The sequence below is a fragment of the Danio rerio genome, chromosome 18 (genome assembly GCF_049306965.1).
Source record: "Danio rerio strain Tuebingen ecotype United States chromosome 18, GRCz12tu, whole genome shotgun sequence".
NCBI classification, from domain to species: domain Eukaryota; kingdom Metazoa; phylum Chordata; class Actinopteri; order Cypriniformes; family Danionidae; genus Danio; species Danio rerio.
In genome coordinates, this window is record NC_133193.1 from 13,407,566 (window position 1) to 13,423,659 (window position 16,094).

General features: G+C 38.3%; 1 protein-coding gene across 4 annotated transcripts in view; it reads left to right on the plus strand.

Annotated features, from left to right (window-relative positions):
• Positions 1-16,094, plus strand: part of bicd1a (bicaudal D homolog 1a) — a 69,099-nt gene that overhangs the window by 1,199 nt on the left and 51,806 nt on the right. The window lies entirely within an intron of this gene.

Sequence of the window (16,094 nt, forward strand, 5' to 3'; positions counted from 1 at the left end):
CAGAAGGGCTAACAATTTAGACTTCTGTATATGGATCAGATGCAAAAACTTCTAAGTGCCATATGAAATGTTATTGTAAAATGTAAAAATATATATTTAAAAAAATCTCTTATGTGATTTAGTCTAAATAGTTTTACTTTTATTTCGATAGGTTAGTTTTATTGTCTTTAAAGTGAAATGTGAGAAAACTTTTCATTTTTTGAAACTTCATATGGCACGTATTTGTTTTTTTTTTTTTGTGGAAAGGGGGGGGGGTGCATTATATTTATAAAGTATGTGATTTTAAATTTATTAATGAGGTTGTTCAATTTTAGACTCCTTCAGGTGAGGAATGATTCTTGTGTCAGGTTTATGAAGAATCTTTTGTGTGTCAGGAAGTTTTCTGGGCATTTGGCCCATTACAGTTCATTCCTGCTGGGAAATGTTGTCTTCTCTCTGAGTCTGAATGTCAATAAGATGTTCACTCATGGCATACATGTATCATCATTATGTCTGTTTATCTGATTGTGGGTTCTATCTATCTATCTATCTATCTATCTATCTATCTATCTATCTATCTATCTATCTATCTATCTATCTATCTATCTATCTATCTATCTATCTATCTATCTATCTGTCTGTCTGTCTGTCTGTCTGTCTGTCTGTCTGTCTGTCTGTCTGTCTGTCTGCCTGCCTGTCTCTTTCTGTCTGTCTGTCTGTCTGTCTGTCTGTCTGTCTGTCTGTCTGTCTGTCTGTCTGTCTGTCTGTCTGTCTGTCTATCTATCTATCTATCTATCTATCTATCTATCTATCTATCTATCTATCTATCTATCTATATGTCTGTCTGTCTGTCTGTCTGTCTATCTATCTATCTGACCCATATATAAAGCTCAGTGATTTAGAAGTGTTGCTAGATGATGATATGATTTTTTTGATATAAACAAATTTTTAACAAAAAAAAAAATTTAAATCAGCATAAGCCCATGCTTTGTAATTGTTGAGTTTTGTGACATCCTAAATGATAAGCGTAATGAGCAAATAAAGCACACAGTAACCATCCAAAGTGGACACCCATTACTGGTTTAATACTGTTTTCGATCGACCACAATGTAACATATCTAGGACAAATGGACTCTTTTAGAGGGGTGAAATGATGAACAGATAAGGATGAAAGGAGAGAGGAACAGGGAAACGGAGACAAATAGTGATGGAACGGGATACTTCTGCAGTCATCTAGAAACTGGTTGCACAGCACAAGGTGCCTTATTTATGCTTTAAATGTGATTGTTAGTACAATTACAGAATGTTGGGGATCCATGTTGAATTGTTAAATCATAGTTAAACAGAAATAATAGTCATGGTGTCTTGAGAAAGCCAAGATACTATTACATAAACTACTACTACTTCTTCTGAGACCAATTTCCATAGACCATTTCAATGTGATGATGTCATTGGCAAATGAACATTTCATAACTGCAAGAGGCAAGTCAATAATAACTTATTGTTAAAACAGCTATCATAACATTACTATCAATATGTGGCTCTTTTTGGACTCTCTGAAGCTATAGAAATTAAATGTAAAACAGATAATACATTGGGACCATTGTTTTTGTTTACATGCCTCAAAATGGTCTATATGCATATCTACTAAACCATTTAAGCTACAAAAACTAACCTCTAAACCTCAAAACTGGTCTGACTCTTTTCCAACTGATCTGACTCAGAAAATTTGAAAAAGTCCTATTGGCTTAACAATGGACCAAACTTTCTGACCTCATACTGTAACTTTTCGCCAGACTGTCATACGAACTTAAGGCTGGGCTTATTTAACTCAGACTACCAATCTGCCAGTCATTAGTGAACTTTCAACTTACTAGCCACACCCTACAAAGCCGCACCCTATAGGAACTATCCCATAGACTTCCATTGTAAAAAAAAAAAAAAACTGCCATTGACTTTACATTGGACATGCTAACAACTTACCAATTCTTCACTAGATACTAGAAATATACTAACAAACATGTTAAAAATATACTAATCCATACTGAAAAAAATACTAACAACATTCATTCATTCATTTTCTTGTTGGCTTAGTCCCTTTATCAATCCGGGGTCGCCACAGCGGAATAAACCGCCAACTTATCCAGCAAGTTTTTACGTAGCGGACGCCCTTCCAGCCACAACCCATCTCTGGGAAACATCCACACACACATTCACACACACACTCATGAACTACGGACAATTTAGCCTACCCAATTCACCTGTACCGCATGTCTATGGACTGTGGGGAAAACCGGAGCACCCGGAGGAAACCCATGCGAAGGCAGGGAGAACATGCAAACTCCACACAGAAACGCCAACTGAGCCGAAGTTCGAACCAGCAACCTTCTTGCTGTGAGGCGACAACTGTCCTGTGCCACTGCCTTGCCTACTAACAACATATCCATACTAAAAACATACTAAAAACATGATAATCATGCTATAAACATTAGTGCTTGATTGTATATGATTTTGCATCTTGACAACAATTGAAGCAGAATATTTTTTTTATTTATTCTTTTAGTTATGTTATGTTTATGTGGTCTTTATTGTTGTCAGTAAAATTAATTTTCCAACTGATCCGACTTACAATTTTCCAAAAACTGACCCAGCAAATTTGGAAAAGTCCCATTGACTTAACATTGGACCAAACTTTGTGACCTCATAACCGTTCACCAGACTGTCATACAGACTTAAAGCTGGGCTCATTTAACTCAGACTACCAATCTGCCAATTACTGATGAGTTTTCAACTTACTAGCCACACCCTAGCAACCATTTACGGCACTCTAGCAACTGTCCCATAGACTTCCATTGTAAAAAAAACTGCCATTGACTTTACATTAGACATACTAACAATTCAGACTAGCAATATACTTTGAAAATGGACTAATCCATACTAGAAATATACTAACAAACATACTAAAAATATACTAATCCATACTAGAAACATACTAACCACATATCCATACTACTAACAAACATACTAATCATATAATAAACATTAGTGCTTACAGTATATGTGAATTTGCACCATGAGCACAGTTAAAGCAGAATAATCTGACTTTTTGACCTAATGTTTATGGGGTCTTTATTGTTGTCAGTGAAACTCATTTTTGGATGATGTCCTCTAGCTGATGTTTTTGAGCAGTTTTATTGTAATATATGAGTATAAATTATTTAATCAGTGTCCTCATGTTTCCCTATAATCCACTGAAGTAAAGCACAGCAAAGGTCAACGACTATGATGGGCCTTTGTTTTCTTTGACAATATGTATGACTGCTTATCTTAGACATATATTCACTGACAGCAGTGAGTCATTTGCAATGAAAAACTGTCATAAGTGTGTCAGTAATTGCATTTATTTTCATGGTGTCTCCCCCTCTATCAGGCTAGTCTGCCCTGTGGGCTCGTCTTTAATTAACCGTTATCATGCAAATCATGCTAAAGCTTGCCTTTCCAAGCCAGCCAAAAATTGGGGTCAGCTTGACAAAATTTGCACTCAGTTTAGGATTGCATGGAACTGTTTATCATTTGTTATCTATTTAGATGTTTTTTATCTACTTCGGTAAAATTAGAAATGCATTTACTTCATGTTTATTTAGTAAAACTCTGAGTACAGAGCGTGCAGACATTTTAAATCCTGATTTGTATCATTCAGAGTGCGATCAATAATGCATATCTGTTTTGCTCCTTGCCTTTCGGATAGTATCTGTGTCTTTCTTTGTGTTCAAAGCATATTTGCTGTTTATAATAGAGTCTGTCTGCGGATGATAGTCTTGTGAAGGACACAAGCGCTGGAGGTGATATTTCCTCCTGAGGACTGACCTGCTATTTGGTCTTTTTTCTCTTTATCTTTCTCTATTTATTCTCTATTTTGATGAATATTAAACAGAACGTGAAGGGCCACGTTGCACCTTTTGCCTTCGGGCTCAATTCCTTGGAGAGTTTCTCTGGAATTTACTTGCAAATCAGATTTTCTGAATGTGCAAGGTAGAAAAATTGCAAATCAAAGCTTTTTGTGAACAGTTCTTGTGGTGATGTGTATTGTGTACACACATTCAACTGTTTTACACATTCAGACAGCTTGTGTTTATAAATCTATTGATATTTTTGTTCAATTAAAGACAAAAATGGGATAATTATTGTTTTTATTCAATCATGTGGTTCTGGTGATGCTTGAAATTAAGATGGAGGGCAGGAAGTAAAAAACTGAATGGGAGACATGGAGGAAAGTCTGAATTTTTGCCTTTTATACCATATTTCAAAGGAGATATAATTAGAAATTAACCACATATGTTGGGCATGATCCTTATATCATGAAAAGGGCTAAGTTTTCTGCTGAACTAAAATAAATTTGCCTGTCATCGAGGCCGATACTGTATAATCTATTACGTTACATAAAAAATACTATAGTAAATACCATAGTGTTTGGAAAAATACTATAGATTATTACTTGAATTAAACTGTCTTAGTAATTATAGTGTTGCTGGGGTACGACACAACTGTAGCTATAAACAGATTATTCAATAAGCTTCAGTTTCTATAATGTTACGTGTTTAAGTTATTAAGATATTGATAGGATGAAACGAAACAATCAGTGAATCTCTAATGATACTGGATGAAAATAAGAAGACACAACTGCTGGTTAAGTGAAACAAAAAGGAAGTATTTATTAAACAGAAAATAACAAACAATAAATGTATGAAATTAGAATGTAATTTTAAATAATCGAATTAAACGAAAAACAGGAGTGTTGCCAAAACAAAAAAATTATTATAACAAAATGATCTAACTAAACCCCAACCCACTAAACTGACTAACCAAAGAAAAATGCAGAAACAAAACCATAATATTCAGCACATCGCTTAACTAAAGTTCATAACTACTCCAAAACATAACACACTCCATAAACTAACTAACAAAAAGAGATTCTATGCTGCTCAATTTACTAAATCTCTCGACAAGTACACACCGTTAGCCATTAGCAAAACAAGATCTTATATAATCCGATATTCCTAAAGATCGTTCAACTTCTCAGATACTAAATTGACCTGCGCAAGCTTACCTAATAAATCGATCACCTAATCGAGAGAAACTAGACAATACAGCAACAGCAACAAAACTAAACAAACACAAATAAACAGGCCGGCCGACACGAGTGAGGAGTCTGGCTGACATTTTTTTATTTTGGCCGATTTAAACAATTATTATTAACAAAAAACAGAAACATTTCGACATTCTGATAGCGATTCATATGTAGAAGTATCACTTTCCTCCATCTAAATTTTGCACAATATCAATGACGTCATGTGAAAATAGCCTATTCGAATTTGGCCATTGGAAAATAAGGCCAATGTCATTAGTTTATGAAATGTTGCAGAACAGGAAATGCCACAGCTGTATTAACACAGAAACAAGGTTAAATTGATATTTAATTGACTTACTCTCATGTTGATCCAAGCCTGTACGACTTTATTTATTTCTGTGGAAAAGATATTTGTTAAAGATTTGTTTTCCTCCATGTAATGAAAGTGCGGATTAAAACAATGTTAAAATAAATACTGAAAAAATACACTAATAAAAAAGACATTTTTACAACATGATGGTGAGTAAATCATGACAGAACTTTCATTTTTACTTGTACTGTTTGTTTAATTGTAACAATCTAATCATAGTTAGTTTTTATTTGTTTCATTACTGAACATATTGGAATAAATCATCTTCAATTATTCAGCTCTGCAATAAGTAAAGGACTATAATGATTCACTGTTATCCATTTTGTGTTTTTATTTGCTTCTGGTAAACAGAGCTCAAAATGTTTTTCGGTCCCCCAGGAAACAGAGGAAATAGACTGTTGAGTGTTTTATGGAGGGTGTTTGTGTACTTAAACAGTGTATTGCCCTAAAGTTCTGCTTCTACTGAAATGCCCTTGATCTACAGTGATAAGAGGATGCTTCACATCTCATATCAAGGATGTTACACTCACACTTTACAATTATGATTATGCATTACATTATACATTTGATATTTGATCCAAATTGCTTACGTTGCATTCAAGTTTACAATTTGATTCATTCATACCTTCCCTTAAATCATCACACTTGAACATCACTGAGGTCTTTGGATTACACTGAAAAGATTTGGATAGGATCTCATACAATTTCTAGGAGGAGTTTGTAATACTCTAAAATATGCTATTTCCTGTTGCCAGCAGGTGGCGCTATGACTAAAACTGGATACTGGCATGTAAACCTGTTCAGGTCAGGACTCTTATCAAATGTAGGGATTTTGAGGCAGATCAGACAATGCATGTCCTAGTTACAGTGTAACAACTTTGTTTCATGGCGAAACATCAAAGTTTGTAAGGTTGCCACAGACGCACCCTTCGATGAAAACTCTACATTAGAGGTCTGCAACCCGACCAGATTTCTACGGCGCGGGTATAAATTCCCGAATAAATCACGGGAGCAGTCGGTAACGGGTTTAATTTGGGACGGGAGCGGGCTGTCTAGCAATATTGCTCCCGACTCTCGAGTGAGCACGCGTATGTATGTGTGTAAATGAAATAGCGCGATGCTGTGTTTAGCTTGTTTGTTGCAGTGTGTGTGTGTATGTATGCGTACGCGCGAATGAGAGATATGTGTGTGTGTGTGTGTGTGTTTGTGTGTGTGCGTGTGCGCGCGAATGAGAGATAGAGCTTTGCCTGTGTTTGTGCTTGGTGCTTATGAGTGTGAGTTAGAGGGCGCGCGTGCGCGAATGAGAGAGAAAGCTTTGTCTGTGTGTGTGTGCTTGGTGCTGTGCGTGTGTGTGTTTATACAGACAGCTTGTTATAGGCTGTCTGGACTGTATAACTGGGTGATTTTCGGTTTTGTTCTCCCCTCGCTCTTTAGCGGGATCGCGCGTGGCGAATAGAAAACGGGGCGGGTCGGGCAGCGGGACATCAAGTGCTTAATATAAGCGGGAGCGTTCAGGTTCCGGCTAAAACCTGGCGGGTGCGGGCGGGAGCGGGATTCAAAATTTAGTCCCGCGCAGATCTCTACTCTACATCTACATCTTCACAATTTAACATTGCCAAGGCCTTTAGATGACAATGCCCAAATTTGGTGTTTTTTGGTATTGGGTTTCAGATTTTCAAATTTTGCCAATCTTCATTTGTGTGCGTGAAATGTGGTTTGGGGCTACTTTGTCAAATGTGCATTTGAGCCATTTTGCCACCCCTACTTCCGAAACCTATAGCAAACATAAATTTTCACCACTTCTAGTGTGTGTGCAAAGTTTCATTAGTTTTCGAAAAAGAAGAAGACAAAGAATGAACAGATTAATTCCAATAGGGCCTACGAACCATTAGTGCTCGCATGGTCCCTATAAAACTGTTGAACAGCTAAAGCTAATGCTCTCATCCTCTGTTCTATACAATGAGGGCATCAAAAGAGGGCATATGGAAAGGAGAGATTGACAGTAAACAAACAACTTCACCAAACTAAATGAACTGTTTTACAGCATATAGTCTAATCTGCAACATGTTTGGCCTTAAACATTAGCTTTATATTAATATATTTTTACTTTTACACCAGGAAAAAAAGAAGGCTAATTAGAGAAGTCACAGACAACTTTCCGAAAAGCACAGCTTATGGAAGTTTTTGTTCATTATTATTATCTATATACCATCAGTGCCGAAACTCTGTCCTGGTGGGCGGATGTCCTGCAGATTTTGGCTGCAACTTGCATCAACATATCTGTCTGGAAGCTTCTAGCATGACTAGCAAGAGCATAATTAGCTTGATGAGGTGTGTTTAGGGTTGGAACTAAAACAGCAGAACATCAGCCCTCCAGGACCGAGTTTGGGAATCACTGGTCTATGCAAACTGAATGACTGTCACACAACCGTGTCAAAAAGTCAGTGGTTGGCATTTTATCATCTAAATTAGCTGTTACACTTTTTCCAATCTTAAAGCCTTGAGCTCTTTTATCTCCCAAATTCCGACCGTGGTAAATCTGAAATCGCATATTGCCTGAGTTGGGGTACGGCCATTAAAAAAGTATGCTTTATTGTGTGAATATCATATTGTATTAATGAATGCAATTCTGACCAACAGCCTCCATCATGTTGTCATTATCACATGACTTTCCTGCTTTAGTTGCGTTGTTTCACTTCCTAAATCCTCTTTCATGGCCTTATGAAATAGTAGTAGGTCAATCAGGTACTTCTCATCGATTGCTTTATTCAATACAATGATTTTTTTATGTAGGATGGCATGGTGACTCATTTGATGGTGGTTGGTTTGAGTCACAGATGGGACAAGTGGCATTTCTGTGTGAAGTTTGCATGTTCTCCCTGTGTCTGCGTGAGTTTCCTCAGGGTACTCCATTTCCCCCCATAGTCCAAAGACAGGTGGTATAGGTGAAAAAATAAATTTATGGAAGAAAATTAATTAGCCATACTATATGAGTGTGTGGGCAGCACAGTGGCACAGTGGCTAGCGCTGTCACCTCACTACAAGAAAGTCACTGATTCGAGCCCCGGCTGAATCAGTTGGCAGATCTGTGTAGAGTTTGCATGTTCTCAATTGAATCAGGTAAGCTAAATTGTTCGTAGTGTATGAGCATGTACTGGTCCTCCAGGTTGAGTGTTGAGCATTGGACTAATGTATCCACCCTGTAAAAAAAAAGATGTTACGAAATGCCAACATAGTGTGGCTAAATATCAGCTTCGATATAAATGGCACTCAGATTGAGTAAGTAAGTGTGTGAATTAGAAAGTGTATGGGAGTTTCTCAGCACTGGGGGTTTACAAGACAGTGTACGGTCAGTGTTGTAAACATATGCCAGAGTTATTGTTGATTCATTCCAATGTAGTAACCCTTGATAAATGAGGGACTGAGCCAAGGGAAAGAGAGGGAGTGATTTTGTAAATACTATTGGATTAGGTATTGTTTTTTTCTCTTACTGGATTGTAGGAAAGTATATTTGGGACACATCTTTTGTCTACGTACAAGCTGATGATCTTAAACAGGAAGACAAAATGTGCTGAGCAGTGACTCCTATCAACCTGAGTTTTTAAGCATGTATGTCTATTATTAGGACAAAGCCAAGTCTCCTTGTGTGTCTAAGTGTCCAAGAATTTCCCTACAATAAGTTCTAGGGGCTGTAGAACAGGTACAAATTAAGGGTGTCTAAAATGTTCCTAGAGTGCCACTACCCTGTAACATTCCATTCCTAGAACTTCCTACCCTAACTAAACACATCTAAACCAGTTAATGAAAATCTAGAACTCACTTGAAATTTCTACACAAGTGTGTTGGGGCTGCAACCTGCAGTACAATAGACCTCAAGTGGTAGGATTTAGACACCCCTGCAACAAATGATCTTCAGGAATTCAGATGTGTTAAGACCAGCCTGCATGACTTCAGTTAACCATTAAAAGCCTAGTTAGAACAGTACTAAACAAAGAAACAATGCAAGTTGAAACACTGATGAGCTCTTTGACTCTAGTTCTTGGTAAACATTGGGCCTCTTTTAAATACTCACAGAAGGGCATAGAGCACTTCTAGGTCATCCATATGGAGTCATAAATCTGCTTGTCCTAGACATAGAAAGAAAAGTGAAGTAGTGAGAGACTAAAATGGGAGAAAGGGAGCCTCATAGGATTCCCCTTTACAACATCAGCAGGGGTTCAAGGAGCTAATCGATAAAGACCGGTCGCACTGGCCCTTGGTTTTTTGCCCAGCCCCCATAGTGCAACCTCTTGGCACAAAGAACCTCATCTCTCAAGATCCCCCAGAGGTGTGAAATATTGATCTGTCTCTGATGCTAATGATTGTTGCGCTGTTAGCCAGCACTACTCTCCAAATTAATACCAATAAACAGCATTTTCAGAGCTACTACTGAGAGTAAGCTTAATTAATTATACAACATTGGTGCCTGCTAAGGGAAGCATGACTGTTTTGCTGTTTATTCTTGGGTTTAAGAATTAAAATAAAAGCTTCTGCCAAGTGCATAAATGTACATTTTAGAGTTATAAATCTTGAATATGAATCATGCCTCATATGCATCTGTTTGTGCCAGCTGATGAATTTCTTATGAGAAACCATAAAATGTGAGTAGGGATTCTTAGATCTTTGGCTTAAGTATGAAACTTGTCCAAAACACACATACAGAAAGCCCCAACAATCATCATAATACCCTGTTAGAGTTGACTCTCATTTGTTCCATTTTTATGGCCCTTTTATGGGCACTCAAAGCACTTTACAGATTTGGAGGTTATCTCCTCATCCGCTGTCAGTGTGCAGAATCCACCTGTATGAAGCAAGAGCAGCCATTCTGCACCAAACTCCACATCCGCTTATTGGTGGAGATGAGACCGAGTGATGAAGCCAATCAGATCATATGGGAATGGTTAGAAGGCAATAATAGACAGAGGCAGGTTAGCATGTTTGCATCAGGATGCTGAGGATACACTCTTTCTCTTTTCAAATGACATCCTGGGTCCTAGAGAGTCAAGACTTCGGTGTAATGTCTCATTCACAGAATGGTGCTCACTGACAGTTTAGTGTCCATTACAGGAAGCAAAAACAATAGGCATATTCAATGTACACGTCAACATCCCATGAGTTCTCAGGAGATAATTTTTCAATGTCAGTGAATAGGGTTGTGTACCGAAACCCTGTGCAATTCTGACGGTATGATAACCTTGGATAAAAAATTTCACGGTATCACAGTATTTTACTCACTGCTCTAAAATATATTCTTTGTTAATTCCCCTTTGAAAACAAAATATGCTATTTATTTAAATATTTATGATATTTAGGAGCAGTAAACACGTCAGGTTATATAATTCATTGCTGTCTTCATTAGTTTCAAAAACACAGATTTCTTTACTCTTTAAAATGGCATCTTTGGAGATTTTTTTTCTGCTGGAGATACTGTTCTAAAAAACAACAACAAAAAAATGTAAATAAAAAATCTTACACATAATGTACCTTAGGAACGGTATTACAGAAAATTTTTACTGTATTAAAACCTTGACTTTTCCTAACCGCGGTATACATTGAAAGCGGTTATCGTCCCATCCCTAACCCGTACCTAGTAAACGGTATGGACCAGACCGATTCAGCATATGAGTTTTGATGCCTAATTTCAGTGCCACTGGTGCTGTGACAAGGACGTAAAAAGCATCAAGGGGTACATTAAAGGCAGACATACTGTAGATACATGTTGTCTCACATCATCTCTCAACATTTAATTCTAAACAACTTTGAGGGATACAAACAATGTCATCGATGTAAGATATTTGTTCTTGTTGCTTAGGGAATGCACACGCGCAGGCAACGCTTGCAGGACAGTATATCACATCCGGTGAGCAGCTCATTTCAGATTCATCAACACGCATGATCACGTTAATCAAATTTGCTTAAACTAGCATTCAAAAGTATGACTATATTTTACAAGCAAAGATTCTAACACAGCAACGTGAAGCAGATGCTTTACAAAAGTTTTGTGTAAGGGGGGAAACACATCAAACTTAATGAAACATTTCATGGAATCAACTTAAAGGCAGAGGAATGCACTGTCTTTGACAGCTTGCGATGTCATCTGGCACTTTCACTGAGTGCGTTTGGACACCAATAATCTGATTTTAATATGATTAAGACAATATTTTAAGAGCGATCTTTGATTATCTTAAAGGATCACAGACATCCATACGGTATCTAATTCCATTAAAACAAAACTCTTCCACCAGTCCTTACTTCATATTCTAAAAACCTAAAATTGAAACCTTAAACAATATGTTGCTGAATGAACTGCCGAACTGCAGTTAAAGTCGAAAAATTAAAATAAGTCCCTCACTGATGTCCATGTAAATGTGTTCACAAGCCCCAACACTAGAAAAAAAGGTGTTCCCTGATTTGGATCACAGCCTTTCCACAGGTTAGTGGGAAGCTAATGTAATGTTTATTGCATAATGCAAGTCTTAAATTGGGCAAGGCAGTGGCGCAGTAGGTCACAGGGTCGCTGGTTCGAACCTTTGAACGTTTCTTTGTGGAGTTTGCATGTTCTCCCTGCCTTCGTGTGGGTTTCCTCCGGGTGCTCCTGTTTCCCCCACTGTCCAAAGACATGCGGTACAGGTGAATTGGGTAGGTTAAATTGTCCGTAGTGTATGAGTGTGTGTGTGTGAATGTGTGTGTGGATGTTTCCCAGAGATGGGTTGCGGCTGGAAGGGCATCCGCTGCGTAAAAACTTGCTGGATAAGTTGGCGGTTCATTCCGCTGTGGCGGGCCCGGATTTATAAAGGGACTAAGCCGACAAGAAAATGAATGAATGAATGAATGAATGAAGTCTTAAATTTATGCAAACATATAAATGATCAAAAGAAATATATTCATGCAATTAAATTCAAATGTATAAAAAATTAAAACTTTATACTTTAATTATATTGTTTAATTAAAATGATTTAATTTTTTTTCTAGAGTAATCCTCTATAACTTTGTGGCTCAAAAGTATCAGTTCAGGCACCGTTTTGGCACCAGTACCCTTTTAAAAGTATCGATATAGCACCGATATCTCGATAAGCCCAAACGATACCCAACCCTATAAGTGAAGTGACGTAACTGACACTGGTAGTAGCCTTTTGCTTGACATTGAAAGCATGGTGAATATAGTATGTACAGAGTAAACCCACAGTACACTTTGCCTGTCTGCAGTCTGTACACTGTACAAGTTGTGTAATTTTGGCCATCAGGAGAAGAAAGGTGTTAAAACGTGGCTGTGCATTAGATGGAAGTGAACATGGATAATGATGTGTGCCTAGCCTGTGAGCCAAAGTATATACAACATGTAGGTTCCAATATGTTCCACACACAGTTCACTTGACACACTTAAGTTCCTCATCGCGAGGGTTTGTGGATGTACATGTATAATATCCATGTGTACATGCAACAATGGACCTGCAATGTAAGTGACCTCTAATGAGTCCTCTAGGTGATACTGTGCATGTGAAACTCGGCCATCTGCGCTCTGCCATTATCAAGGAGAAACAATACCAATAATCGATAATTAGAAAGTTTCAGGTTAGAAAGAGTGCAAAGAGATTACAGTACTAATATAAAGTATTATCAAGGAGTTACAATGTATAGAGTCTACTTAGAAGGTCTGATGAGCTTTGCTGTATAAGATGTAACACCCCATTCACATGGGGCTTCAGCTTCAACGCTTGACTGAAGGCGTGTCTGAAGTTGGGGCTAAAGCGATCGTCATAGCAGCGTCAGCCAATGATATTCAGTTAGCAATAGGCCACTGTCTAGCTGGTGTATTTGCATACAGCGATCTGATTGGCTGACGCTTCCGTCCACAATGCAGTTCAGCAAAGCCTGACGTAACTCATTCAAAGTGAATGGGAAGCGTTGACACTTATGCCCCGTGTGAATGGGGCGTAAGTTTACTTTCTTGTCTACAGTGATAGAGATTTCTGATAGAATTGTAAATATCAAACAGTTTTGGTTGTACAGATTTGATCTAGATTTAGGCCGGTGCCTTTGAATTAAGCAATGGTCTAAACCTGAAGATCCCTGCACATTTTTCACAGTTTATTTCTGCTGCAATGAGACATTGGGAAAGAGCTGGTCTGCTTTACCCAGGGGTGTGCCTATTGATTGTTCATTACTTTAGCCTTCCAGACGGCAACTTCAGTGGCTGCATTAAAAGAAACTGTGGGCTCCGGCAATGAAATGAGTAAAGTCTGTACTCGGCTCTTTCAGGCTGTTATGACTGTTAGAAGCAGTCTATCTATCTATCTATCTATCTATCTATCTATCTATCTATCTATCTATCTATCTATCTATCTATCTATCTATCTATCTATCTATCTATCTATCTATCTATCTATCTATCTATCTATCTATCTATCTATCTATCTATCATTCTGTCTGTCTGTCTGTCTGTCTCTCTGTGTTCTCATCATTCTGTCTGTCTGTCTGTCTGTCTGTCTGTCTGTCTGTCTGTGTTCTCGTTATTCTGTCTGTCTTTCTGTCTGTCTGTCTGTCTGTCTGTCTGTCTGTTTGTGTTCTCGTCATTCTGTCTGTCTGTCTGTCTGTCTGTGTTCTCGTCATTCTGTCTGTCTGTCTGTCTGTCTGTCTGTCTGTCTGTCTGTCTGTTTGTGTTCTCGTCATTCTGTCTGTCTGTCTGTCTGTGTTCTCGTCATTCTGTCTGTCTGTCTGTCTGTCTGTCTGTGTTCTTGTCTGTCTGTCTGTCTGTGTTCTTGTCATTCTGTATGTCTGTCTGTCTGTCTGTCTGTCTGTGTTCTCGTCATTCTGTCTGTCTGTCTGTCTGTCTGTCTGTGTTCTTGTCTGTCTGTCTGTCTGTCTGTGTTCTTGTCATTCTGTCTGTCTGTCTGTCTGTCTGTGTTCTCGTCATTCTGTCTGTCTGTCTGTCTGTGTTCTTGTCTGTCTGTCTGTCTGTGTTCTTGTCATTCTGTCTGTCTGTCTGTCTGTCTGTCTGTGTTCTTGTCATTCTGTCTGTCTGTCTGTCTGTGTTCTCGTCATTCTGTCTGTCTGTCTGTCTGTCTGTCTGTCTGTGTTCTCGTCATTCTGTCTGTCTGTCTGTCTGTCTGTCTGTCTGTCTGTGTTCTTGTCTGTCTGTCTGTCTGTCTGTGTTCTCGTCATTCTGTCTGTCTGTCTGTCTGTGTTCTTGTCTGTCTGTCTGTCTGTGTTCTTGTCATTCTGTCTGTCTGTCTGTCTGTCTGTGTTCTTGTCATTCTGTCTGTCTGTCTGTCTGTCTGTCTGTGTTCTCGTCATTCTGTCTGTCTGTCTGTCTGTCTGTCTGTGTTCTTGTCATTCTGTCTGTCTGTCTGTCTGTCTGTCTGTCTGTGTTCTCGTCATTCTGTCTGTCTGTGTTCTTGTCATTCTGTCTGTCTGTCTGTCTGTCTGTCTTTCTGTCTTTCTGTCTGTCTGTCTGTCTGTCTGTCTGTGTTCTCGTCATTCTGTCTGTCTGTCTGTCTGTGTTCTTGTCATTCTGTCTGTCTGTCTGTCTGTCTGTCTGTCTTTCTGTCTGTCTGTCTGTCCGTCTGTGTTCTTGTCATTCTGTCTGTCTATCTGTTTTTGTTTTTTTGTTTTTTTCAGTTTAAAACAAAACTGTTTCGGTTGTACATTGTTGTTGTTAAAAAATCAGATTTTCTTTTTGATGTCTGTGTCTGCATCAGACACAGTGGTAAACATCAGAACAGACGCGTATAATTATATCAATATAATCCTGTCCCAAATCTCATTTCCCCACGCAACTTTATTTCCTTGCCAGCATGTTACACCAGCCATTCATTTACACCCAGCTTATAGGTGATGCCCAGTGGCACAGTTTCCTAGACCAACCTTCAGTGGTTGTGTATTCAGGTAGTAGCTGCCCATGGCTCCTGACCTGTGTGCTAATTAAATAAGACCCTGCCCCGTCTCACTTCACTACCCAGCATGTATGTAGGACGCTTGTTCTCTAAGGATGGCTACTAAGTGGCATTGTTATAAGATGCTTGAGGCAGAGTACTAGAAAAAAAAAACTCTCTATACAGGGCAATTTACTGCCCTAAAATACTCCAGACCTCCCCTAGTCTGTGCTCATGACCAACAGCACTCCAAAAAGAAGACAAAAAAGAACAGACAGCAGGAGAGATAGCATATCATACCATTTAAACTATGATAAATGGGCTTGTTTTCATTGCCTCAGGAGGTGCAGCAAATTTATTGTTGACTCTTTTTTTTAATGCTGTATTAGTATGATGAGGTATGCATTAATAATTGATATGAACTACAGAATACGTTGCAGAAGATTTACACATTAGCTGACAAATGCTGATGTACATTATTTTCACCAAAAATAGATTTAAGTGGCTTTGTTGACCTAAACGTGAGGCTGTTTTCACAGCCTGCTTTTTTTACAATGCATGATGAAAATTTCAATATCAAATTCTGTCAACAAGGTATAATGAGCAAGAAAAGCCTCTTTCCTGCTCTGGGCTTCTAAATCCCAGGCATATTCTAACCCAAAGGGTGATTTAGAGTAATACAGTCTTCTTGTATTCTCTCCCTGCA